The 25,785-nt window shown below is 36.3% G+C and overlaps 1 protein-coding gene across 3 annotated transcripts in view; it reads left to right on the top strand.

The window, feature by feature from the left end:
- The window catches only part of CNTN4 (contactin 4), an 874,155-nt gene that overhangs the window by 216,268 nt on the left and 632,102 nt on the right, over positions 1–25,785 (top strand). For all 3 annotated transcript variants that reach the window (XM_023620062.2, XM_023620061.2, XM_070238574.1), the window contains one exon: positions 1,948–1,998. The gene's annotated coding sequence lies outside the window, so the exon portion shown is untranslated. The remainder of the gene's footprint in view (positions 1–1,947; positions 1,999–25,785) is intronic.

The raw sequence follows: 25,785 nt of genomic DNA, 5'->3' as shown, positions 1-25,785 counted from the left end.
ACCATATGCCAGGCAAAAACAGCCATCTATGAACAGAAAGCTAGGTAAAACTTGACCTCATGGGAACTTTATTTGAAAAGTCAGGAGATGTGGCTACCTTTCACCCCCTTTACCTTATTTTCAATCCCTTATTTCTCAAGGGAATCCAGAGTAAGGGTGTATTTCAATTCTGGTTTTCTCAGAATGTCTTTTTCATTGATTGATTCTCTCAACAAACTGGCTTCTTTCATTCTGTGAAGAAGAAATAAAGTGTCTGTGAACTTGTTCTGAGTTCCAAGTTTCTAGTAATACTTGAAAAAGAAGAATGAAACCTTGACCATTTTTTTCTTTTTAGGATTATTATCATTTTAACTGTTGTTATTGATATGTAAGCTGGAGTTGCAAAGGGTGTCAATAGCCATAAATAGAACTTTAGCTGGTTCTTATCAGTGGGTATCCTTAATGTAGGAAAAATAAAGTCAGGCTTTGAGCACATATTGAGCTCTTGTAGCTAACTCATATGCATATAGCTGGTGACCAACCATACTGAAATACAACAAGTGGTGATATATTTATGATTCATTGTTACCCTGAATATAGGATTTTTTTTCTATTTTATGGGAAACCCTTACATGTATCTTAATAAGCACTTTGTTTTTTGGAAATATGTAAGAAAGGACAGAAAAAAGATAAATTACATTTCTGAATATATTAACAACATAAAGAACATAATATAGAATATAAATGTCCTTATTTCTGGACATTATTGATAAACCTTAAAGGAAAGGTGGTTTGGTACTTAATATAGTGATGAATTATTATGCTACCCAGCAGGGAATAGCATAAATTTAAGAAGTGATAATGCATTTATGGCTAATCAAGAAAATATAATATTTCTATCCCAATCAATTGTGCTATATTTAAATGTAAATTAGACTAGACATGTATAATTAAAGGTATTTCCGAATGGTCAATCTATATATATCTATGTAAAATGATATTTTTAATTATAAAAAAATTACAAGACAGTGATTTGACTCAGAGGTAAAGTTATCTACAGTAGAAACTTAGAGGATACACATATACATAAACATGAAGATATGAATATGTACACTTATTCTTAGTAACATTGTGTATATATTTTCCTTAGAGGACAAACTGTTGTTTCAGGGAAAAATACTCTCGGTTACAAAATTATTTTGCAATTAAAATTTGACTTGGTAGCTTTGAGAGAAGGCATAATACCATATTTATGGAAAGAGTTTTTTGTTTTGTTTTTGTTATTGTTACCTTCATTTTACATAGTCATATAACTAACAAAATCCTCAGGATGTCTCCTAATTCATTGCACATTTTTCATTATTTTCAAACTCTTTGTAATGTACTTTCTTAGGAAATTTTATTTTATTTTTTTTGAGAAGGATTAGCCCTGAACTAACTACTGCCAGTCCTCCTCTTTTTGCTGAGGAAGACTGGCCCTGAGCTAAAATCCGTGCCCATCTTCCTCTACTTTATACATGGGACACCTACCACAGCATGGCTTGCCAAGCAGTGCCATGTCCATACCTGGGATCCGAACCGGCGCACCCCGGGCTGCTGAAAAGTGGAACGTGCACACTTAACCATGACGCCACGGGGCTGGCCCCAGGAAATTGTCTCTTTTATTCAATCTGAATACCAGAAAACGTCACAGCTCCTAGAGCCCTTATATAACAAGGAAAGGATAGAGTGTTGAGTTGACGTGTCAAAAGTCACACAGCTGGTGAGAGGCAAAGCAAAGAAAGGAATGTAGCATCCTGGCTCTTAATCTAGGTAATTCTATCAAGCTGGGAATCCACACCAAATGTATTTAATTTTCATCTCCTTCTAATTTGAGTTTACAATGGGAGCAGTTACGCATCAGCTACGTATAAGCCTATTTATACTTGAAAAATGTGTTTATTTGTATATTTTTGTTTTTTATTCTAGGAATCATTGACATATAGTAACGGTATGTGACCCCAAGATCTGCCCTAAAAGGTAAGCTTCCCACAAGGGAAGAATTTCCTTACGTGTATTTCACCTGTGGTTAACATGATTAGTTTCTGTGAAAACACTGGAACCTTTCCTCACAGAGTGATACCAGGAGATTATTTTTGATGTTTTTCTGAAGGTTGAATTTAACAAAGGTAAGGAAGTCATATAAATTAAGACTTGAAAATAGGAAATTGAGACCTTTCCCAATTTTCTCTGGAGAAGATACCTGGGGTGGTTTTTCTGTGGTTCATATTAATTTGGTAACTCAAAAACCTCAAAATTTGGCATCATGGAAAGAGAAGTTGGCATAAAGTGAAGATTGTTGCATTTTTGCCAAATGTTTTTACAGGACAGGATGTTTTATCAGTCAACACTACAGAAGTATTAAGTTAATTAGATGATACAAATATTCAGGTCTTAAAGGTGAAGCCTTTTAGCGATAAAACATCAGCATTGTAACATCCTGTCTACAGTGATGCAGATTTGTTCCTTAATAAAAGATATAATCTAGGGGCAGGCCTGGTGGCACAGCAGTTAAGTGCGCCGGTTCTGCTTCTGCGGCCCGGGGTTCGCCGGTTGGATCCCGGATGCGGACATGGCACCACTTGGCAGGCCATGCTGTGGTAGGCGTCCCACATATAAAGTAGAGGAAGACGGGCATGGATGTTAGCTCAGGGTCAGCCTGCCTCAGCAAAAAAGAGGATTGGCAGCAGATGTGAGCTCAGGGCTAATCTTCCTCAAAAAAATAAATAAAAATAAAAAAATTGAAAAAAAATTATATAATCTAGAAAATAAAAAAGTAAAATTGGTATCTGTTTCAGTTTCCTAAGGCTGCTGAAGCAAAGTACCATGAACTGGGTGGCTTAAAACAACAGAAATTTATTCTGTCGCAGTTCTGTAGGTTAGAAGTCTACAACCAAAGTGTAAGCAGGACTGTGCTCTCTCTGAAGGGTCTAAGGGAGGAGTCCTTCTTTGCTTCTTCTAGCTTTTGGTAGCTGCCAACAATTTTTGATGTTCCTTGGCTTGTAGTTGCATTACTCAAATCTCTCTCTGTCCTCACACGACCTTCTCTCCTGTGTGTCTGTGTCCAGACTTCCCTCTTATAAGGACACCAGTCATTGGATTAGGGCCCTATTGGATTAAGGTGGGCCGTAATCCAGTGTAACGTTATTTTAACTTGATTACATCTGCAAAGACCCTTTTTCCAAGTAAGGTCACATTCACAGGTTGTGGGGCTTAGCATTTCGACATTTTATTTTGAGGAACATAGTCCACTCATGACAGTATCTATCCCTTAAAAGTGATATGAGTGATGTTAAAGTTAACCGTGTTTATCTAGGTATTCATGGGGAAAAATAGTAACATGGAGAAAGGGCTCATTCCATTGGTACACACAAATTAAAATGCTGGGTTAGTTTAAAAGATGTAATAATTATCTCTTGATGGCCAATTTATCTCCCAAGCAAGATAAAAATTAAGTATTTATTCAGTACAGGGATTGATGACACTCGGTAAATGTAAGTGTGTGATTTTGAATCTCAAGGAAGATTATTTTTAACACTCAATTAAAAAGATATTTAGGAAAAAAATTTTATTTCACTTGATTGCTTAGATGTTTTTCATAATCCAAGACTGAATAAGGTATTTTTTTACCAATTAGGTAACTCTGCAACAAACCGCTCTGAAATTCAGAGGCTAAAAACAATAACTTTATCATTTCTCATGAGTCTATTGGGTCAGCTGCTGGGGTCTTCTGATGTGGAGCAAACTCCCCCATTCTTGACTGGGTGTGTTCATGTGTCTGGGGTCAGCTTGAAGGTTAGTTAGGGGATGCCTCTGCTACATGTGGTCTCTAATCCTGCAACAAGAAGCCAGGCTTCTTCTCACTGTGGGGGCATTATTCCAAGATATTCTAAGTGTTCTCAAACTTGCTATTAACTTCTTTTTTTTTTTTTTTTTAAAGATTGGCACCTGAGCTAACATCTGTTGCCAGTCTTTTTTTTTAATTTAGTTTTCTTCTTCTCCCCAAAGCCCTCCAGTACATAGTTGTATATTCTAGTTGTAGGTCCTTCTGGTTGTGCTGTTTGGGATGCCGCCTCAACATGGCTTGATGCGCAGTGCTAGGTCTGCGCCCAGGATCTGAACGGGCGAAACCCTGGACCACCAAACTGGAGCGTGTGAACTTAACTACCTGGCCACAGGGCCGGCCCCACTCATCTTCTTTTTTTACCTCCTCAGATTCGTCTATCTACAATCTATCCCAAACAAGGCAGTAGGAGTGATCTTCTTCAATTATCATTACCGCAACCACGTATAAATCTTTCATTGTTCTCTATTTTCCTTGGATCAATTCCACCTATTTCACATGGCTTTAGAAGCTTCTATATTATTTTGGCCCTTGCTTACCTCTCTGTCCTCATTTCTTTCCTCTGCCCCACACCTTCCAAAATAGGTTCTGTGAGCCTGAATTTCTTTTAATTGTTTAAAATGCCATATTTTTCTCTTGCTTTTGCTCATCTATTCCTCTGTCCACAAATATTTTGTTCTTTTTCCCCTGCTCCCTTCTTTATTTGATCAACTCATTTTACCACTAAATGAAGACTCACTTCCTGCATAAAGTCTTCTCTGGTTTCTCTTGTCTGGGTTAGACTTCCCCATGTTGCCAACATCAATGTAAAGAACATGATAATCACATTGTAGTGTAATTGCTTGCTTGATTATCTTCCTCTCCCATTGTGATTGTATCTTCTTCTACATCATGGTATTTCTAGAACCTTACAGGATATACACAAAGAATGTCCTCAGTAAGTATCCATGGAAAGAATGAAGGATTTAATGACATCTTTCCTGTTCCAATTCCTCTGTCTTTAAAAGTTTAAGTTGTTGGACATTTCCAGAATTAAGACTGAAAGGAGGTCAAGTTCCCTTAAAATTTCCTGTCCTCCTTTGGCCCTACTGAAGGAGCACCCTCAGGTGCCCTGGCCTTTTGTCCTCTACCACAGGTTGTAAAACTGGTAGCCTATGGATAAGAACAGCCCCAAACAGTTATTTTGGTTCACACATTTGTTTTTCTTTTCTTTTAATTTCAAAGAGATAAAGTTTAATTTGTTGCCTATACTTAAATATTCAATTTCACATACAATGATGATTTCCAGATTCCTTAGAAGAAATCAGAGTATCTTTCTACCCTGAATCTGCATTCCTAGGTGGCAAGAGGGCATTAAGCACTTGCCTTCCTCTATATTCTCTGGTTCCTCATGCCACATCATTTGCTACCTAGACGGCCCTAATAGGTCCTTGAGTTCAATATCCTCAGCTATACAAAATCAACTAAATTGATGGAATGTGGAAGCTTAGCTCAGCTTTTAGTCTGTCTCTGCTGAACCAAAGATCATAGGTTCAGTGGCTGAATGGGCCATTTAGTTGTTCCTGTCATATATCCATCAACTAAGTGAAAGTAATTTTGGCTTTGTGTTCAGAGCCCTGGGCTTAAATTTCTGCTCTAATATTTGAACAGATAAACTAAACTCTCTGAACCTCTTATTCCCAGCTGTAAAATGGAGACTGTAATATTATTCATGGGCTTGCATCATATAAAATTGCTTTGTTAATATCATAAAATTTAATCTAACCTACACTCATAGAGAAAATGGAAGAAGATAGTTACATTCCTTTTTTCTGGATTGGTACAAACAATTTTCATCTTGTGTTAGGTGATATTAGTCAATTAAAATAGATTAGGAAAATTAAGTACTGATATATGCTACAATATGGATGAACCTTGAAAATATGATAAGTAAAAGAAGCCAGACTCAAAAGGCCACATATTGTGTAATTCCATTTATATGACTATCCAGAATAAGTAAAACTATAGAGACGGAAAGTATATTAGTGATTTCTAGGAACTAAGAGGAGAGGAGAATGTGGAGTGACTGCTAATGGGCACAGGGTTTTTTTGGGGGGGTGATAAATGTATTCTGAAGTTAGATAGTGGTGATGGTTGCACAACCTTGTGAATATACTAAAAACCATTGAATTGTACAGTGAATGGTGAATTTTCTGATATGTGAATTATATCTCAATCAAGTAATAGATTAGGAAATGCATGTTTTAGGAAGACAAAATTTCTCCTTCAGATGTGGTGACCAGGGGATGTAACAAAATAAGCATACTTTCTGAGCTGTCATTCAATACGCACTGTCTTCCTAAAAGTGGCCTCCAATGCAAAAGACCAAGTCAGATTTCTAACAGTAACAACTCAGGGTTTAATACAAAGATAGTGGGTGATGGGGTCAGACAAAATATGATGGGTTCATAGTTTAAATTTTCCAATTACTACCTCTCTAAACCTCAAATTCCTCAAACTATAAATAAGGGTACTCATAGCCATTTTATTGGATTATTGTAAGAGTTATGAAGAAAAAATGTCAAGTACTTACCATGGTGCCAGTTAGAAAACAAACCTTCTATAATTGATGCTTTTCAATTAGTGTTATTTGGTTGTAAAATTAGGCTATAAGATTAGGTTTTTGGCAGCTCGGTTGTCTCAAGGTTGGCTTTTCTTTTGCTGGCATGTTGGCCAGAAAGAAAAGAATGGCTAGAATTTCTGCTAGTTCTTAATGAATTTAATCGGCCCCTGAGGGACTTTTGATATAGCAGGGGAATATTTAGCAGAGAAACATGATTTTTATTCTTTCTGTGTTTCTTGTAATGGTAGACAGAGCCTTCTCTAGCAGAAGTAACATTACCTGTGCTGAGGGAGGAGCATTAACATACCATGAGGGTGATGTTAGGACTAAGAGAACACATCCCTGTGGCCTTATATTGAAATGTTTCTGTGCCTGTGCTTCTGAATGCAGTTTAAGCTGCTGCGGATAAGAAAATAAGCTGCTGTCTGAAAATGTACAATTCAATTGTCATCATTTTTTTATTTGATTTTTTTACTTTAGAATATCATAGAGATTTTTTCTTTTACCTTTGTCTTTGGAAATTGAAATTAAAATCATAGTGTGGGACTATAGAAGATGCTTGAGTTATTCAGTGAAATATGTTACAAATTGTAACATTGAGCAGAAATTTTTAATCTTAATTATGAATACATGGCTGTATGAATTGCTCCGTTTAATCCAATTGCTGCTTTATGCTTTTCCTTATGGATAATGGAAAGGATTGTGCTATGGTGAATGGCCAGAATAGCTGGAAACTTTAGGTCATTTGTTTACTTAAGTATTTATTGGGATCAAACTATATGCCAGAATCTGTTTTATGACCTGGTGATACAATGGCAAATAAAATGTATATGTACCCTCAAATTTTGAGTTGATATTAATCGGAGTGACAAATAATAAACAAGTCAAAATATAAAAATTGTGTTAGGTGCTATGAAGAAAAGGAAGAGAGTGCAACTCTGAAGAAGCACAGATTATAGTTCTGCATCGCTGCTAACTCATGTGTCCCTGGGTAGGCTACTTATCATGAATAGGCATCAAGTTTCTTCTAACTTGATGAACTCACCCTTTGATCGTTATAGAATGATTCGTTTTTTGTTCTCAATAATGCTTTTTTATAAATTTTTTTTTTTTTTGAGGAAGATTAGCCCTTAGCTAACATCTGCCGCCAATCTTCCTCTTTTTGCTAGGGAAGACTGGCCCTGAGCTAATAACTGTGCCCATCTTCCTCTACTTTGTATGTGGGACGCCTGCCACAGCATGGCTTGGCGAGTGGTGCATAGATCTGCACCTGGGATTCGAACTGGCAAGCCCTGGGCCGCCAAAGTGGAACGTGCAAACTTAACCACTGCACTACCAGGCCGGCCCCTCAATAATACTTTTTGACATAATATTTACTTTATATGATATTACTATTACCATACATGCTTTATTTAAATTAACATTTGCCAGGGATTCCTTTTCTACTTTGTTTTCAACCCTTATGTGTCATTGTAGGTGTGTTTCCTGTTAGTAGCATATAGCAATATTTTTTCGTCTGATTTTTTCTCTCTTTTATCAAGGTAGTTGAGTTGTTGGCACTTATTTAGAATCCTGAAATATTTTAACATTCTTTCTAACATCTTATTTTGTGTCTGCATATTTTATGTCAAGTTTTTTGTGTCTGCATGTTTCTTCTTTCCTGCTTTTTAATGGACTACTGATTTTTCTTATTTCCACTGTTCTTTCCTTTTATTTTGGATATCACTCTATTTTTATTAGTAGGCTGCCTTAAATTTTAAAGTTAGCAATGCTAAATGTAACAATGTTCTCAAATAAAACCTAAGATTCTCTAACTCTAATTGTACCACTCAGTCCCAAGTTATTCTTTTATACATTGTATCTTAGTTCAACGTTATTTTTCTTCCTATTAGTAATTGTTATTGTTATATTAATATAGTACAGGCTTAACTTACATAGATTTTACTCTGTATATTTACCAATTTTTTGTTCCTTATTGCTTCCAGCATTCCACTTCCTTTGAGTTCAATTTCCTTTTACTTAAGATATCCATTAAATATTTCTCTTAGCAGGTTCTCTTAATGGTAAATTGTCTAATTTTTGTTTATCATAAAATATCATTCTTTTACCATTATTATTGAACAGTGTTAAACTAGGTTTGGAATTGCTAGTTGACAATATTTTTTCCCTCAGTACTTTGAAGATCTAATTCCATTGTTTTCTACTCATTATTGCTGCAGCTAATGAAGTCTTCTTAGTCAAATTGGCAATCTTTTGTATGTGATCTTTTGTTCTCAGTTTGCTTTTAAGATTTTCTTTTTTGTTTGGAGATCTGCAGTTTCATTATGATATGTCCAATTGTGCATTTATATTTAGTTTTTCTCTTGTGATACTCTACTTTTCAATCTGAGGACACATTTCTTTTTTTCAGGTTTAGAAAATTCTTGTCGTTTATTTGAATATTGACACATTTTTTTCTGTTGTCCTTTCCTGCATATTTAATTAGACGTAGTCTCCTATCCGTAACTCCTAGCTATCATTTCATATTTTGTATTTCTTCACATCTCCATTTTGAGTTCTGGGAAAGTTCCTCCAATTTTTAACTTCTTCCTTCATCAGTGTCTGCTTTGCTATTTAACTTTTTGTCTGAGTCAAGATAGCTAGTTTATGCTGCATTAGCTAACAACCCCCAAATTCCATGGGCTCAAAGAACAAAAGTTTCATTCTCCCTCGTGTTACATGCCCAATGCAAGTTAACAAGGGACCTCTGCTCATTATATTTACTCAGGGACTCATGTTGATGGAATCACCATCAGGGAATGATTCCGTGAGTGCTGAGGCAAAATAAAGAGAACCTGTAGGATCACAAATTAGGTCTGAAAGCTTCTTCCCAGAATGAACACATGTCATTTTTACTCACATTTCATTGGTTAAAGGAGCCATATGGCCATGGATGACTCCAAAGAGGGCATAGAAATATAATCTTAACATTTTCCTGGAAATAAAGAAGTAGAATATTTGTGAAAAACACTTAATTGCAACCCCAAATGTCCATTGGGTTTTTAAATTTTCAATTATTTTTTATTTAATTTCTGGAAATGCTATCTGGTTTATCTTTCTCAATTTCTTTTATCATAATGTTCTGGGTTTTTTTATTATAGGTTTGAGTCCTTTTTATCTGTAATCATTTTACATGCCTTTTTTTTTTGGTGAGGAATATTGGCCCTGAACTAACATCTGTACCAATCTTCCTCCACTTTATTGTGGGATGCCACCACAGCATGGCTTGATGAGCCATATGTAGGTCCATGCCTGGGATCTGAACCCGTGAACCCTGGGCTGCTGAAGGGGAGTGCGCACACTTAACCACTATGCCACTAGGCCTACCCCTACACACTTTTATTTGCTGTTCATGTTCATAATTTGTTATCATTTCTGGTGCTTACATCACATGTTCTTTTTACTGTGCCAGCTGACTTATTTTTGTGGTATTTTTTTTCTCTCATAAAGTATGTTTTTATACAGTGAGCTCACATTAGATATTTTTTCTTCCTCTGGAAATGCTGTGGCCCTGTGTTTTGAAAGCATACCCTAAGAGTGGTTTTGCTTTTGCTTTTACAAGGTCCTGGGATTTAAAGTGTCCCAGACCAGACCAGTGTTGACTTCCTACACCTCATGAGTAGTTACTTTTAAATCATATATTCAAGCTTGGCAAAGGCTTGAGGTTTCAATTTTTTCCAGGGGACACGTTGAACCCAGGGTGGCCAGCAAAATTTCAAACATTCTTCAGGCCATTTTGCATAGTTTTCTAGTTTTCTTTCATGAATTTAGAGAATTCATATTTTATTCGGGGATTTTAGATCTATCTTCCTGTGGCCCAATATCTAATGCGGCATTAATACCCTGACTCACCACCCCTTAATCCTATAGCAAGGACCAGCACGTCCCTGAACCACTGCCACGTTAGCTGAAACTTATAGCTTGATCTTCAATTCCTCTGCTCCTTTTTGACACCTTCAGAATTCCCTTTTATTTATTTAAGCTTTACAGAATTTAAAACAATATATGTTGTTTTGGTTGTATTTTATTCATTATTTCTTTGTCTTTTTAGGTGGGCATTGGTTTACAATAGCTGAGTCCACCATGTTTTCAAAACTGGAAGTTTCTAATGTCAACTTTCCAATCTGTAAGAAAAGGTTCTCAAATTACATTTTCCGCAATGATCTTGTAACTCTGTGACATATCCCTCTATATGAACTAATGGGAAGAAAAAACAGACTGAATGAATATCAGCTCTCCTGTCCTTTTTCCATTTTGATATTAACCAATTGTGCAATGTTAGAGAAATCATTAAACTTTATTGGACTTTAGTTTTCTCATCTATAAAATAAGAAGTTGGGACTCAGTGCCTTAGATAAATGGATTCTCTTCTCTAAGCTAAGCAAGTTCAGAACTGAGAAGTTTTTAGGAAAGACAATACTTCATTCCCAATATCCTAATATCTAAGTATTCAATTAATGGAATTCTTTTTTTTACCTACATTACTGAAAAAATTATGTCTTTACCCTACGTGGTCTGTGATATTTTATAAGTAACTCTGTGTAAGCAACCTTCATGTCTTATTAAACCTATGGATCGAATGAAATTAGATTTGCTATTATAAGGATCTCAAAAGGTAATATTAACATAAAGTGTTTGTTGATTGCAATAGGGTACTTTTTCAAGAGGCCTTCCAAAGTAAGCCTGCATTATTGCTCTTATCATATGGAAAAATGAAATTAGGGTACACTTTTAACTTGTCATGTTTAAACTAGGACATATGGTAGCTTGTCAAAATTCAAAAACAACATCTTTAGAACTTTTAGTACAGAATCACCCTTCTAATTGCACATGTAATAAAGGAATGTAAACTTTGTAGATCACCCAAAACATAGTGTAATTCCCTTTAGAGTCACCTCCTTAAAAGTGATCCCCAAACCGCAAACTCCCAGGATTTGAGCTTTGCAGTCAAAGATGTACTAAAAGATATTACCCAAAGGTCATTGACTTGCTGTCAGTTCAGTTTTAGCCATGGAAGTTTTAAGGAAAAAATAAATATGATACATCTGTCTAAAGACTGTACAGAAAATTTATTAAAATCCAACCTTGGGGGGATTGATGGATTATCTGCAAAATATTAGTGTGGCTCTGAGATCACAAACACATGGACTTGGATAATATTACGCAGTGAAGATGTTCAAATACAAAGTGGAATAAGATCTCAGATGGAGTGCTGATGGACCAATATAACGAACTGAATACACTGAAGACAAACAACCAGAAAAAGGCTAGAGAAATTTGAGAAGCTTAAACTTTGGGATCAGTGCAGTGAAATTGAAAGGAAACAACAGCCAACTTTATCTGAAAAGGATGAAATATCATACAACAGGAGGATGTTAACATATGTCTGATGAGTCTGCTGCGGGCAAGGCTTGGAAGAGTTAGAGCAATCTACACTCCCCGTTAAGTTCTGTTTTGAAGTAAGACAGGCACTTGCCCCAAAGGTCAAGGACTGAATGTGCCTTAGAGAAGTGGTTGTGGTTATTTTACCTTTTAATCCACCTTTGAAATAAAAGATTAGAGATAAGATGAAAGCTAACTGGAGCCTTGCTGGAAGAATGAAACTTTTAAAGGAGAGCTATAATTACAGCTATCTTCAGAGTAGGTGGATGCCAAGTCTTAGGGAAGTGCAGGATTAGCCATGTTGGTAATGAAAGAACCTAAGGTGTCCCCAGCAGTACTCTTAAGAGCTTGAAAACCAAGGATTTGGAGAGCAGGTGGTTGGACACAGCTGCCGAATAATCCTCTTAACCTCATCTGTACTCCCAAGGGAGAAAAATAGCAGGAAAATAACCTCCACCAAGTGGTTGATGGCAGTGAAATAAAGGGAGCATCAAAAGTATACAAGGACAAATTTGTCCTAATGCTTATAATTTTGAACAAAAGAGACAGGCAGTTTCTGTGGAGAGCTGTGTACAAGTATAAGATAAAGACATCATAACTATGCCTAAATAAAGAATAAAATAGAGTAGAATTCTAGGGGTGCTCCCTCCTTTCTTCAAAGCACTTCCAAAGCTATTATTCACTTAGGGTCTAAATCCCTCATAATGTCTCTTCATTTAGCTTTTGTTCATGAAATAGCTAGAAATGAATAGACCTCAGTCAATATTTAATTGGTGCTTATAAATTGAATTTAATCAGGAGCTATCTAGATGCCTCACTAACCAACAAAAATTGAAGCGAGGCAAATGTAACAAAGAAAAATGGGGAGCAAAGCTGACAAATGGCACCAGACTTTGTGGGAGAGAGATCTAAAACTTTAATATACTAAGCCATTGACATTCCTTGATTTTCGTAGCAGGGCCTAACCAATCCTGCTTAATACAGACCCCCAAAGCATGATACAGCTTGAAATGAAAATGGTCTAAAATACACCTTTATTTCTCTGCAATGTAACGATTCCATGCCTTAGTAATTCTATATCTTTTAAAAGTCCCTATAGTGAGTTTACCTCAAACATATTGACTGTTGAAGCTCAGGTTCTGTTTCTTGAATATTTAGAGAACTATGTAGTGTGACTACTTCCATGAATGTGAGACCATTTAGTGATGAAACTGGAAGGAGTAAAGTCATTACTTATTTGTAAGTAAAAGGAGCCCCGGGTAAAATCCAGTCCAAATCTCTCATTGAACAGTTGAGGAAGCTTAGGCTCAGAAATGTTTAATGACTTGTCCAGAGTCACATAGTCACACACAACAAAAGTCTTGACATTCAGAGTTGTGCTTTTTCTATGACTCTGGGGAGTGTTCTTCATGTTGATGCTGAGAATTTACTTTCCCACAAGTTATTTTTATCCCTCAAGGACAGGAGGAGGATGATCTTGCTTCACTTGAAGAACTGGGTGACGTTTAGTTGTACTCAGCAGAAACAGGAGAACACAGGAGAGTTTAAAGGCTTTAAAACATAAAGCTGTCCTCGCTTAGTGGTGATGATGATGATGATGATGATCATAACAGCTTACATATTTTGAGCACTTATGTACCAGGCACATCCTAATCCTAAACACATTTTCTTCTTTAATACTTATCATCTAATCCAAAGGTAGTTTCTAACATTTTCTTCATTTTTTTTGAAAAGAATCTGAAGTTCAGAGTGGTTAAATAAGTTTTCCAATACCTCAGTAAATCTGAAGCAGAATTTTCATTCACACTCAGTTCCGTCTTGACTCCAGGGCCAGGATTTATAATCACAGTTCACATTCCTATAGATGAACAGGAATTGAATGTTCTTGAAACTTAAGTGCCAATTAAGGGGTATTGCACACAGGGTTCAAGAAATTTACCCACCAGGTGGTGTCAGAGCAGCTAGTTGCACCTCAAACTCTTACCGTCCACAAGGCAGTAAAGTTCTAATAGCGATTTTGTGTGTGAGAATCTGATACTAGCAGGAGACAGTTGTGCTGAGCTGCTTTCGGCTGGCACTGCAGAAAAATCACACTTGGCTGTAAAGAAGCTGTTGATTGCTTACATGGGTTTCTGTGGCATGCCAGCTCTCCTTGCCAGCTTGCTCTTCCTTATCAAAGAACCAGAAGTTCCAAATGAGGTGAGAATCCCACTTGACAAGCAGACATAAGCCATTTGGGGAAAATACAAATTAAAAGGCTCCAAGATAGAAATAGAAGCATTAGCAGCAGGAAATGTCTTGGGGATACATCATGTCAGATTACATAGAGGAGTTGGGAGAATAAGTGAGTCATAGCCTCCCAGTGGATAAACCCTGCTGTGTCAGTAGTTGGGCAGTCTCAGAAGCTGTATTAGCTATTTATAGGTGCCAGCACTTCTCTTAATGCCCTCAAGCTAACATCTGCTTAGTAACATCTTTGAATTATGCACAGTTTGTCTGTTTCTCAAGTAGCTTTAGCATTTGTTCTAACTTCTGACCCGTGAGTCAAGGCATCGTGATAGACTTTATCCACATGTAACAGCAGGAATACAGAAATGTAAAGAATTAGAGGCATTTTGCCTAATATCACCCAGCAATTCAGCTGATGAGCTAAAACTGCAATGTTGATTTCAAGGAGTTTTGGTCTTTAAAAATAGACAGTATAAATATGCAGTCATGAGGCACATTTGATCAGTGGCTTGGCCAAGAAATCTCAGTTGTGAGAAAACAGAAACCTCCTTAAACTATCCCAAGCAACAAGTTAGTTTACTAGAAGAATACGAGGAATCTCACAGAACCTCCAGCTAGGAAGTACAGCGAGGCTAAAATCAGAACTGACAGGTCAGATGCAAAGGTGTCACCCTTTCTGTATTTCTGGGACCAAATAATCACTCAGCTCTCTCTCTTTGCCATGCTGTTTTCTTTTCTCTTTTCAGTCTTCTTTCTGTGTTTACGTGTAGTCAGTTAAAGTTGGTCATCCTGTCTCTGCATTAACATGATCCACTGGCTCCCCTTTTCAGGTCTAATTTAGTCACTGTGTCCTAATCAGAAATTCCACAAAGAGGAAAGTCTCCTGCTCCAATGACTTTGTGGTGCAAGGAAACACCAAGACTTCCTTTCAGCCGGGGCTGTGGGAGTTGGATACTTCTAAGAGAAAGAGCTGTATACTCACTTGGCAGACAACTCAAAGATTTTTTATATTCAGCAAATTGCTTTGAATGTTCAGCTCTGATATAACTCAAATTATGTCAAGGCGGGGGCCGGCTCCGTAGCCAAGTGGTTAAGGTCGCGTGCTCCGCTGCGGCAGCCCAGGGTTCAGATCCTGGGCACGGACACGGCACCGCTCGTCAGGCTGCATTGAGGCGGCGTCCCACATCCCACGACTCGAAGGACCTGCAACTAAGATATCCAACTATGTACAGGGGGGTTTGGGAAGATAAAGCAGAAAAAAAAGAAGAAGATTGGCAACAGTTGTTAGTTCAGGTGCCAATCTTTAAAAAAAAATTATTTCAAGGGCAGTGTTCATCCCTGTTTAATGCATAACATGAACACTTAACACCTGGGGAGCCACTTCTCCCTTGCCTTCTAGAATTCTCCTCAGTAGTTGCCTGGGTTCTTTTACCTTGTTTCACTCATTGCTTCCTGACTGCTAATGCTGTATTGAAGAAAATTCAATACAAGACTCAGAATTTCCATTTCTTATTGTTTACACCATTTCCAGCTACTGGGGAGAGTAGTGGTAGGGTGCTTACCAGCCCTGGTCAGGAATTTACTGCTATAGCCAAAGTGCTTTACAGTTTTAAAAAAGTAGGGGAGGATGTAGATGCTATCCTTTGGCTGTGGTCTTTTTGTGATATATAGCACTTAATTAAGTCAGCATCGTAAATTTTTACAAGGGACATTTGAATATCATTAAAGACTTGCGTTTTTTTACTAGAAATCCCGAGACTGTCAACACAATTAGATTTATGCAGACTAGATGGCTTGGTGCCTGTTTATTATTACAACTTGATATCTGCACCAGTACTTCTCAAACTTAAAGGTGCCTACAGATCACTTAGGAATCTTGTTAAAAATGCAAATTATCTTCAGTAAGCGTGGGTGTGGCTTGAAATTTTAATTTTTAACAAGGTCCTGGGTCGTCCTAATTCTGCTGGTCCAGGGACCATGCTTTAAATAGGAGTGACATTGAAATATTGAAGCATCCAGGATAGCTGGAGTTTTCAGAAAAGAAGAGAATATAATAACTTCTTATTTTAGACCTGAACAAAATGAACTTCACTCTAGTTAGGTAACTTGCTTAAGGACAATGTTGGAATTAAAAGCTAAATTTGGTTGATTCTATCAATTCCAGTGACTCTCATATTTATTATGTTGATTCCATGCTCTTTTGTTCACTTGAGTAAAAATGACTGCAATACATAGCCTTAATTCACTATCACTGGTTTTCAGCTCGAGCAGGTACTGTAAACATAAACATACACAGAAAGACAGATTTATCTATTTAGCAGCCAAACTTTCTCAAAGCAAAGCCCAGGATGCAGAGAGATGGTTGATTGATACTAAAATTTTGACAGCTGGGAGTATATTTTCAGCAAGAAGATGAGTAACTTGGGCTAAAGGGGACTGATGAGAATAAAACTCAGATTTATTAAGGACCTTTCCAGTAACTGGGCTGTGTCCCTTCTCAATGCAAAAATAAATAGTGTCTAATTCCAATTATATGAACCTGCAACATGTAGTTTAGCTTTGATTAACTACTATAAATAGCTCTCATCTTCTTAATCCTGTATGTATTTGGTATCATGCTTTAACATCTGTAACTTTAAAATACTGTGATATTCAATGTATTTCTGAAAGAATACTCTACCGAATATATCATATTTCACTTAGGGGGTTTAAAATAACTCCAGCTACTGTCTTTTATGTAATAAAATGCATGATTTCTACACTTAGCATTTGATTTATAAACCTACTGGGTAACATAATCAGTGGTTTGGGAACATCTGTTTTCCAACCCCTACTCTCCACCCCCATGCAACATTCTTATTTAGTGTGGATGCGGGAAAGTCTGCCATGGCAAAATCATTTCTTTGCTGTCTAACTGTTTCTACTAGCTTTTTCTTTAGAATACTTGGTAAAAGAAAGGATATGATATTTCTGGCTATTCAAGATGGATATCACAATCCACTTAGTCTGAATAGCAACATGTCTTGGTAGTTGTTGGGCATACTTGGTAGTGACGTTGGGCAGGCTTACATTTGAGCCTCACTTTTTGCATTTACAACATGGAGATAGTAACATCTACCTCACAGGGTATCATGGATAAAATGACAGCATATTTAAAAGCACTTAACCAGTGCTTGGCATATTAAGCATTCAACCAATATTCTTTGTTTTCTCATTCTCTAAAACATTTAATATTTCTAACAGCAAGCTGAAGCAAAATGGTGATTGTCTTTATTTACCTCTGGCACCTAGAATGTTCTTGGGTAACTGAAATAAGTTTTAATTGTAATCAAAACTGAAAAATTGATAGTCTAAACTTGCTGTGGGAAAAATAAAGGAAACATGTTTTCCAGACTAGTTAAAAATGATTTTTGAGGGGCTGGCCCCGTGGCCCAGTGGTTAAGTTCACGTGCTCTGCTGCAGGCAGCCCTGTGTTTCGTTTGTTCGAATCCAGGGTGCGGACATGACACCGTTCATTGAGCCACACTGAGGCGGCGTCCCACATGCCACAATTAGAAGGAACCACAATTGAGAATATACAACTATGTACCAGGGAGCTCTGGGCATAAAAAGGAAAAAAATAAAATCTTAAAAAAAAATGATTTTTGATGGTCTACTATTTCAGATTCACCACACCATTGCTTCCTCTATTAGCATGTATAAATGAGAGTTAGTGGTAAATAATGGCAACACAAATCAGAACTAAAGTGTGTAGTCATTTTTCACCATGCAGCTATAATGGTATATTAGGATCAATTTGTTGGTTATATGTAATGAACTACCGTATTAGAGTTTTGTTGGAGTTTTGTAGAAATCATTTTTTTATCTCAATGTAGCTACTTGATCAAGGAGAGTAAGTCCCTTTTATAAAATACAAGAGTATATGATGTGTGAAAACATATGCCTGGTCTAACGTAGGGTGTGTGTGCAAAAGCATGCATTTTCTCTTTTACAATTATATGACCCTCCGAGGAAAGATGCTTCTCTCTGCCTTCCACTTGCAGTTAGGTGTTACTGATGAGTTCATGAATATGTCATATTTGCATCAAATCATTTAATCATTCTGGACCTTTTCACCTCATCCAAGAAAAGTAATCATCTTTTCTGACTAAATTATGGTAAGTATTTATTTGCAAGATTTTAACCAACACATGACAACCCTCTGACATAGTGAAATGATGACTTTATAAGATTTGATGCCACATAAATAACACATCAGTCAAGTTGGCACCATTTTATTAGCTGGAAGTGAGTTTGCAGGTAGAATCGACTTAGTTTTTATAGCTGGGCTCATTGTCTGGTTGTAGAGAACTGAATACAATTGTGTAATTATTATGTATAGTGGACAATATACACCATATGTATAATGTACATTGTAATACATTATAGTGTATAATACCCCCATGTTTACTCAAGAGCCCCTCTCTGGAATTCCTAGTATGTCTATTACTAACAACTTAGGTGCTACAGTCCCTGATGGAAGATGCACAAACATCAAGGGAGTTTTAACAGTGTGATCTATAACAAATCATCATTTTCTACCTTAAGACTGAGACAAAACCAAACTAGCATGTGCTTAACTTGAATCATGTATGTTTGATTGTTCATTCATTCATTCATTCGTTCATTCACTTGTTAAAAAGATATTTTGGAGTTCCTCCCACATTCTTTTATTTATTTATTTTTATTTTTTATTTTTTTTTAAAGATTGGCACCTGAGCTAACAACTGTTGCTAATCTTCTTTATTTTTTTTTAATTCTTCTCTCCAAAGCGCCCCAGTATATAGTTGTAGATTCTAGTTGTGAGTGCCTCTGGTTGTGCTATGTGGGACGCCGCCTCATCGTGGCCTGATGAGCGGTGCCATGTCCGCGCCCAGGATTCGAACCGGTGAAACCCTGGGCCACCGAAGCAGAGCACGTGAACTTAACCACTCGGCCACAGGGCTGGCCCCTCACATTCTAAGTCCTGTGCAAAATACTGTTAAACACATACCTTGCCTTAAGGGGACTAATAGAGCAGAGTGCAGACAAAGTGAATAGATAATAACTATATATTGTGACAGGTCTTGTCCTCTTTGGAGCACAGGTTATATGGAAAACTTCACAGGAGAGGTGACATTGGAACAGGATAGTGAAAAGTGAGTAGGAACTTGCAAGACACAGGACACTTGAAACAGAAGGTTGATTTGAGCAGGAACTAATGATTAGTTTATATTGCCTCATTTTTTAGCAGTAAAAAAATATTTTACTCTTCAATTCAATAATGTTTCTGGAATCTTCAGATTTTCCTTTTTCCTTTCTCCCTCTCCTAAAGAATTCTATTTCATCTTTCATTGAACTGGAAATACTAGGAAAAATATAATTTCCCCAGTATTTCAGTCTTCTATGTTTGCCTGATGCAATGTGAACACAGTCTTGCATAATGCTGAAAATTGACTTTTAAAAAATTTCTAAACACACGACATTTACTTCTCTTGAAAGATTGGTCTGGAGTTCAGTTTTTCTTCTGGTGCAATCAGTCTAAATGCTGATGGTTATGAAGGTTCACTGGGGCTCTCTGGTGGGCGTTGTGTGACGTATGGTTGCTTTTATTAAGCAGCTTATAATATGGATAAAGAATTAACTTTACCACAGCCATGGTTTAATCAGTGTGAAACAATACATGATGAAATGCTAAATCCTTGGAAAAGGAGAGATTGTTTTCTTTAAACTTGATAGCATTCTGTTTATGTCTCTTTCTTTATTGTGTACCTGTATTAACCCCACCCACCTGGGTTTTCAACTTACTGAGAACAAAGACAGTGTTTTAATACAGATACTCTATGTCACTCTATGGTTTTCAATCAGGGATGATTCTGTCACCCGGGAAATATTTGGCAATGTCTGGAGATATTTTTAGTTGTCCCAACTGGAGAGTGAGTGCTATTGGTATCGAATGAGTAGAGGCAAAAGGTAATGCTAAGCATCTTACATTGCACAAGATAGCCTCCACAACAAAGAATTATCTGGCCCAAAATATCAGTAGTGTCAAGGTAGAGAAACCCTGTCTACACCATATCCTAAGGCCATTCTGTGACTATGATACTAGCTCAAATTATTGATGTTATTATATTGATATTGATGTTGTAATAAGATATTATTTAGCCCTTATAGTTTATGCATCATTATAAAATGGAAATTAATTAAGTAGTGTGTTTTGCAACTATATTGGAATAAGAACTGAGTAATTAGGCGGGAATTTACGTTCTCTGCTAGAAAACTAAACCAAATCTTTCCTGTATAAAATAAAAATATTTTCACATACAATAGCTGAAGAAATAGCTTCTCACTTAATAACATTGTGTGACCGTAGCATTAGTGCTTCTTTCATTGAGTAAACATTGAGCACTGACCTTATTGATAGGCACTGGGGATCTATCAGGGAGCAGGGTAGACACAAACATTGCTCTCACTAGGTCTGTAATTTCAGGGTATCTGAAGGAAACATTAAACAAATAATTACATAAATACATTTTAAATTTATAATGTAGAAAAGTGTTTTATGATAGGCAAATCACAGGGTGATCTGAGAACTATAGAAGGACCTGAGTTAGAAAGGTCCAGTAAAAGTTCCCCTTTAAGTAGAAAAAAGGAGGAGCAAGAGTTGACCAGGCTAAGGAAGAATTCTAGGCAGAGGTATAGAGGTATGAAAAAGTGTGGTGCATTCAAAAACTGTAAGGAGTCAAGTATAACTAAGTATGGCAATTAAGAAGAGTGGCTTGAGAATTAGGCAAGGCCCAGATCTACCTAGGGTGCTATAAGCCATGTAAGGATTTTTTATTTTATCCTAAAAATAAGATTAGACTTTTAAGACTTTCAAGCAGGAGAGTGACTATGACAAGATTCACATTAAAAGCCTAGGTAAGACAATTAGAGAATATTACCTTCTAAGTTTCTACAGGAGCATATCTTATAATACTTTAATGATGATAGGGCTATTGGTGTCTGTATCTGAGCCAATCAAGGCCTGGCTGATTCTCTCATATGTAAAATATCCCCATTCTACATCTCTCTCGTAGTGAACCATGTTTTAATCAACCTATGGTAGGACGTCAGTTCTATGTTACTAAAGGATAAAAGCCAGCATTCTTCAAATGTTTCCTACATAACAGTAGAGGGAACTAGCATTTATTGGTTATTTACCAAGTGCCAGAACTAGGCTAAGCATGTCACATCTATCCTTTCTTTAAGGCAAGTGTTGCTTTCCTCATAGAAGTCAGAAAACCAGATCTGAGATATGTTAAAGGATCCTACTAGTTTAAGACCTCACAGCCAATAACTGGTAAAGATGTGAAGAAAACTCATCTTTCTGACTCCCAAACCTATACTTTTCTCCATACAACATTCAGGAGATAGGTAATTTGTATGTCCTGTTTTTAAGCTTTATGATAATCATGTGAGGTTGATATTAATTTGCCCTTATTTTATATATGTGGAAACTCTATCCAGGGTGTCCTGGTTAATAATTCCTGGGAGATGTGATTTAGATCTAGCGCTGTCTGAACCCAAAACCTATTCTCTTTTCACTGCACCCTGATGCTGGCTCCAAAAATTATCCAAGTCTAACATCTTTCCCTTTTTATAGACTTCTGTGGAGATGGAGAATAACTGGTCAGCATCCTCTTCAGAGTGGCTCTCTATGTAATTTAAAGTCATCTTCAAGGTGGTATTGATAGCAAGCTTCATAAAGCATGGAATGCAGTAGTTCTGCCAAAGACTGAAACAGTAAATATTAAGGTAACGCATAATCTATAGCCTTAATGTAGGTGATTTCCTACAAATAGAAAATAAATAATGCTTATTGCATATTTGCAGTTATATGATTGCAACTTAATGATCACTAAATAATGGAATATTTATAACAGACTAGGCAACTTTATGTTCCAGCCATCCAAGAGCCAGAGTTTTCCTTGAATGTGATGCTATAATATTTCAACGTTAACCTTGTGTAGTGTGGGCAATGGTAGAATTCAACTAAATTAAGTTTGGAAATCAGAGTCTTGGGTTTGAACTGTAGTGCTGAGACTGACTGGCATTGTAACTTCAACTTTTCAATCCTCTGAGCTATCCTCTATAAAATGGAAATATTTCTCCCAAGGTGATTGTCAGGATATTTATAAAGTGACTAGTACGGTATCAGATAGGAACCTAATAAATTGAAAATGCCATGATATTATCATAATAGTTACAGCACTTGCTGTTTTTATTCAGTGTTGTTGCTATTCTTTCTATTTCCAAGGACCACTAAGTATTGGCATGTCAGAAGAGGAAAGGGTGTTACCAGAATCTTTGAAAGTGATGACAATAGAATTTCCATTTTCGAAACACTCAAATGTTAACGTGAGTTAGATCATTTCAAAAGAACCTTCTGGCATTTTTCAACAATATAGCCATTCTAGATCTGTTTTAATCTGGTTGAGTCCCTGGAGAACAGTTAAATAGTTATAATGCAGGCCTTGCTTAAGAAGCAAATAAACACTCTGGATAGTGTATTGCATTTTGTTTTGGAAGTTGCAAGTAAAAGGAAAAATTATGCAAAATATGATCCTGTGAATCTTGGTTTCCTGGTTAATTGAAAGCACCTATTAGTGATTCCAACAAAGTTAAAGAAAAAAATTCTATTGTTACTATGTTTAAGAGAGACATGGTGAATCTAGGCCATTGCCATGACAATACCGTGTCTTGCAGATTCTTTCTTTTTTTGCGTGTGTGTGTGTATTTTATTCTGCCTCAAAACTACTATTTTCATAGTCCAAAAAATACTATTAATAATGGTGTAATTTAACTTTGTACTGGAGACATTTTTCAAACCATTTATTTATCCTTTGGGGATAAAGAAGTTACAATACAATATTTCATATATTGTATCTCTTTCACCTGGTGACTTAAGCACATTTCTAAATTTTCAATTTTGAGAGATCCTACTGTAGTTATTTGGTTTAATATTATTATTTTATGGTGGGAGAAAAGACTGCAAGGGGATTTGACACAGTTGTAATAAGTACAGGTAATAATATATCCAGCAGCTCTTTTTTCTTCCTCAGTGCCAAGTTACCTTATTTGGTTCAGTCTGGCATTTTCTTTCATCTGTGCTTCCTCAATTGTTTCTGAAGATTTATCTTCCTGAAACACAGCTCTTCTTAGCCTCTCATGTGGATAAAAATATCCCGTTATCTATGAAATAGAGTCTAATCTTGACGTTCAATGTTCTTTATGATCTCTCCTCAACTTACCTTTCAAATCTCTCTTCTAGTCTTGTTTTCTTCTACTTCTCAGACTCACTCAAATTAATCTTAATGATGTGGAATTACATTAAACACAGATTTATCTTTGCAAATTTTACTCTACCCAGTTAATAATAAAGGAACAAGCAAAGTAGAAAATAGAAGGAGAGAAAAAGTGAAAAAGAGAGAGACTAGAGAGGGCAGTTGTTTCTTCCTTGCATTTCACTAGTGTTCCTGTTGGCCCAAGTGACACTGAGAAGAGATGTGAGTCTGTTCTTCTCATTCCCATGTGCCTCTTTCTTGTGAACATCTTGCTTTGCCCAATGTGATTCTAGAGTTTACATATAAACAATTTTTATACAATATGCCCCTTAAACACAAGTCAAAAGTCAACTAGGTATAGCATTCCATGAAGAAACAGTCATCTGTTCTAATGCTAAGTTAAAAGAAAATAAAATGAAAACACAAAAATCTGTTTGTATTTGTGGGCCTGTTGAAAGAAGGTAAAGTATGTCTATCCCCAACATGGTAACTCTATAGTGACTTAGGGTAATTTTCATTATATGATATTTTCAACTTATTCTTTCAGCCTTAACCCTCAACTCCACTCTATTGCTTTCTCTACTGGAAGTCTGTCTGTGTTTGGACAGTCTCTTCCTTTCTTGGCTATACCCTTGCATAAGAAGTGAATCTACAGATGAAAAACATCTTCATATCATGTCATTAAGGGAGAGCCTAAAAACTAAATTCATCAAGTATATTTGTCAGTTTGCATCCAAATACAGTCTTTTTATACGTTATTCACAAGAGATTAAACATCAGGGCCTAAATTCTGGGATTCTGACTTAAAATCCGTACCTTTTTTCATTCATAACACACTTTCCTGTCATATAATTCCCCACTTTGTTAAAAAAAATAAAAGGAAAGGGGAAAAAATCTACCTTGACACAGTCTGTGTCTCTTAAAACTTGGATTCAAAGTCATATCTTTCTGAGGTTTTGTTGTCAGCATTGTCTGTTGACTGTGTTTGCATAACTTTCTTTAATAGCTAAAGAATGTCATGTTTAATAAGTTGCATACAAAAATTTTAGGTTTAAAATATTCATGCTTAGCTATAGTTTGTGGAAACCCAAAATAATAAGGATAAATGTACACTGAGTGATGTTCATTCACATTTAATATATATGACATCTTGGATCTAGCTATATTTAACTTTCTTTCTCCAGTTATACTTATTAAGCATCCGTGTGTGTGTATATGTGGACACAGGGATGTCCTGATAGAAGAATAAATGGTATATAATGAAGAGTATTTTCTAGCATAAAGAGAAAAAAAAGTAACAAAAAAAATAAAGAAAATATGTAGATCTACAGAAGAAAAATTACTGGATTTCTAAATGTTTTTGTTGTTCTTGAGAAAACCTCTCGGATGGGACTTGCAAAAGATATAAGTTGCTTTTCCAGATTTTCCTTTAAAATATACAGAGGCAAATTACTAAAGCTATATTTAAAAGCTTGAATTATCCCTCATCAGATTTTTAGATTATTTTCAAGGAAATAAAAACACAAACCACCCTGGAAAATATAACAATCTTATGATGTAATCATAAGTGGATCACTGAGGGTAGAATATCTTTCCACTGGTAGAAAAATCTCATTTGGATTTGGGCTGAGTCTCTCTCTCTCTCTTTTTTTTTTTTTTGACATAAGAAGAGAATCCATTCAAACTTTTTTCTCTTCAGCTCCTAAAAAGGCTCAGAATATTTGAGGCTTTAATTCTCTTGGCCCTACTGAGTATCATTAAATTCACATCAGGAACCATAAGTACTATTATTTTTCTATTAAGCTCACCTCCATATTTATTTAAGCAAGAACCTACTCAACGATTCACTGTGGCTTTACAGTTTAGTATTTTAAAAATATGTTAATATAGCTACATCACCTCTCTTTTTCCTACCTCCTGTATGGAGACTTCTGTTTCATCTATATTTTCAGATAGTCTGAATTTATATATGGATGTGTATACACACATACCTAGTCACTTGGACTGAAAACCAGTTCTTTACTTGAACCATCCTTTCTCAACCTACTTTATCTCCAAGTTCTCCTGCCATTTATTTTGACATCCCAGAAATTTATAGGAGCTAATAGACAAGTCATTATTAATTCCAAAGCATTTCTTTTTTAATTATTATTTTTTAAAAATTTTTAAAAACTTTTCCATTTTCTCCCAAATCCCCCTGGTACATAGTTGTGTATTTTCAGTTGTGAGTCCTTGTAGTTGTGGCATGTGGGATGCCACCTCAGCATGGCCTGACGAGTGGTACCATGTCCGCGCCCAGGATTCGAACCAGGGAAACCCTGGGCCAC

This window comes from Equus caballus, chromosome 16 (assembly GCF_041296265.1).
Source record: "Equus caballus isolate H_3958 breed thoroughbred chromosome 16, TB-T2T, whole genome shotgun sequence".
Lineage (NCBI taxonomy): Eukaryota > Metazoa > Chordata > Mammalia > Perissodactyla > Equidae > Equus > Equus caballus.
The sequence above is the reverse complement of the archived record's forward strand: the minus strand, read 5'-3'. Positions and strand labels throughout refer to the sequence as shown.